Source organism: Suncus etruscus, chromosome 3 (assembly GCF_024139225.1).
Source record: "Suncus etruscus isolate mSunEtr1 chromosome 3, mSunEtr1.pri.cur, whole genome shotgun sequence".
Taxonomy (NCBI): domain Eukaryota; kingdom Metazoa; phylum Chordata; class Mammalia; order Eulipotyphla; family Soricidae; genus Suncus; species Suncus etruscus.
Genome location: NC_064850.1, coordinates 133219677 through 133222956, shown reverse-complemented (window position 1 = coordinate 133222956; position 3280 = coordinate 133219677). Strand labels below are relative to the sequence as shown.

General features: G+C 32.7%; 1 non-coding gene across 1 annotated transcript; it reads left to right on the top strand.

The window, feature by feature from the left end:
* The first annotated feature begins 233 nt into the window (after window positions 1-233).
* On the top strand, window positions 234-336 carry LOC126005333 (small nucleolar RNA U13). The gene has a single exon (XR_007494467.1). It is a non-coding gene; the product is annotated as a small nucleolar RNA U13 (small nucleolar RNA).
* The last annotated feature ends 2944 nt before the right edge of the window (window positions 337-3280 follow it).

Genomic DNA, 3280 nt, shown 5'->3' with positions numbered 1-3280 from the left:
GAGATTAATGTCAGCACAGCCATGAGACCATTTGACAGGAAAAGAATACGTGAGTAGGCAAATACAAGGAATATTGTGCCACAGAGGCTGAACTGAATGAACTGTGAGTGGACAGATGACAAAGAACTTATTAGTAGACATAAGAATTCTATTTACCTTTTTGAGTGAGTTAGAATGCCTAAGTATGAAATTTATAATGAAATATGAATTATCTTCTAAAGGTAGTCCATGAGATCCTTTCCAGTTCATAAATATGATTAGCGGGTGTTCATACTCTTGTGTGGTATGTGCCTCCCTTAAACCTTGTTAAAACATTGGCACATTACCCTTTAGATATGAAATAATAAAAATTCATGGCAGGATGTTTGCCACAAGAGGCAGGAGGGTGCATTTAGGACAGAGAAGGGGCCTCTTTGACAATTATACTTGGAAATGATCACTCTGAACAAGAACTGGGTGCTGAAAGAAGGTAAAGTGATATATACGGAAAGCATCATTTTAGTGACAATATTGCAAACTATAGTACCTAAAAGGAGAGAGAAGTAAAATGTCTGCCATAGAGGCAGGTAGTTGGTAAGAAGAGGTCATGGACAGTGTGCAGGAGGAAAATGGGGGACACTGGTAGTGGGAAATGTGCACTGGTGAAGAGAGGGGTGTTGGAAAATCATATGACTAATACTCAATTATGAACAACTTTGTAACTGTAACTCACAGTAATTTAAATTTTAAAATTAAAATTTGTTTTTCTTACTCTTAGTACTAAAAATAAATATACAAGAATGTAGACAATTTTGGAGAGTGACCTGTTATCGTAATCATTCATATGAAAAATGAAATAAAGACTGGAGGTAAGATCCTCATTGTTCTTGCAAGTTAGATCTAGTCTGACAACTTTTCAGATTAAAGGCTATTTCAGTGGCAGAGGGGAGTTGAGGACAATTCCAAGCTGATTTGCAGTGCTTTTGTCTTATAACAGGCAGATTTTGGGGAAGTATGATTTCATTTATTGAAATCTTTGTGCTGGAATTTCCTTTCCTATCAGATGCTTTATGTGTTCTTCAGTTAATACTGGAGTTTGTTTTTTCACATATTTATTACTTTTTTTTTAATTAGATAAAAATCAAGTTTTGTCCTGTGATTTGTCCTGTGTGTGTATTCATAAGATACTAAATGTCCAAAAATGCTAGACTTACCTTTAAATTTTATATTCTATACACTACCAATCTATTATCAAATTGCTTTGCTTATTATGTTTTATATAACATTTTAATGCATAATACAGTGTTTTCCTTGTTATTACCTATATATTATTCAAAAAATTTATATTTTTTCAGAGAAGATATATTGTTTTCATAAATACCATTTTGCTGAAAACTATACAAGAGCCAGTTTAATTTGGAGATTAATTTAGAGATAACCACATATTTCCTTTAGATATCTAATTTTTCAATACTTCTTTTGTAGTAACCAACTTGTATATTTTCTTGTTGTTTCTAATTTATGCAGTTTTAATTCTAGGCTTTTGACATGTAAAAGAATTCTATTAGATAATAACAACTTTTTCTTCTCTGTCATTTCACTTACTTTTTTTTCAAATTACATTTGTGTCTTTGACAAGATTGATTCAAAGAAATTTGTGTTAAAGACTATAATCCTGTTCTAACTATGATTAGAAGGTTTATGCATAGGATTTTATTTTTTACTACTGTTTTTGCTAGTTCTGATTTTATGTATGTATATACTGTATACAAATTTTTATAATAAAGATTGGCTTTAGAAGATTACATTTGAATCTATTAAGTATCATTTTTGTTTTATTTTTAATATAAAATATTTTTTCATTTTATTATAATGATCATCTTTTTAGTTCCTGGCTTTAAGAATAAACCCCAAATGATTGACCCCAAATGGTTTTAAAATAAGAAATTTCAATAAATACTGATATAGCCACCAAATCAATACAACAGCATATGCACTTTTAATTTTTATCCAAAGACTCCTGTTTATTAAGGCAATTATTTAAAAGAACCACAGATCATTGTGATTTTAATGCTATAATTAACACATTTTGACAAAAAAAAAAAAGGCAACAATTTTCACTTTGCAACATGAACTGAAAAATAAGATAAAACTTACCTTAGGCTTTAGGTATAAGATCAAATTGCTATAAATGTTCCAGGTAAGTGGATAAAAGCAAGGCTATGTTTCCCCCTAAGTACTTATTTGAAAAAGATCAGCAAACAGAAACCTGTGAAAAGCTTCACTTGTCAAAATATATATGTTTAATCCGAAATTTTAACATAATTAAGTGAATGGCTTGTTATTATAAATATTTTTTGTCAACCTCAAAAAAAGAAAAAGAAAATCAGAGATGCATTTCCATAAGGGGCAAACCCAATTAAATTTACTTTCTCTTATTGTGAAATTAATTGAATCAATATTCACTCTCCAGTTTTGTTTTAAAAAGGCAGAAAAATGAAGAAAAATGAACAACAGAAGCCGAGATGATTTTTAGGTCACTGAAAATACTCCGTGGGATATCATAATAATGGTTCCATACCTCCCTTTTATATATGTGTCCAAATTCATAAAATGAAAGCCACCAGCAATGAACTGTATTGTGAACTATGCACTTCAGAAGATATGATGCATCATTATAGTTACATTTGTTCAAAATACACTGGTGGTAGATAATACGGTGAATTGTGGGGGCACAGGGGTAGACAGGAATCTTTGTACCATCCTTCCAAGTACATATGAGTAAAAATTTATCTAAAGAAAGTCTTAATCAAGTAGAATAAGCATAATGAACACAGTCCTATCCCATTCTCGTTGTGATCTGACAAATCATCCCACCAATCTGCTTCTTTCGGCCTTACTTACCCTCCGCTTTTTTTTTTTTTTTTGGTTTTTGGGTCACACCCAGCAGCGATCAGGGGTTACTCCTGGCTCTACACTCAGAAATCGCCCCCGGCAAGCTCAGGGAACAGATGGGATGGGATGCCGGGATTCGAACCATCGACCTTCTGCATGAAAGGCAAACACCTTACCTCCATGCTATCTCTCCAACCCCATCCTCAGCTTCTTTTAATCCCACTTTCTCTTCATGTGTCTCCAAATTGAACATTCATATTTTCATCCTTCCCTTTCAATATTTTCCAACCTATAGACCACCTCCCTTCTCCTAGAAACTCTTATGTTGTGTGACACTGTGCCACTGCCACTGTTTTGGCATTTTCCATTGTCATGAAAGTTTTAGGGACAATTCCTAATGGAGAAG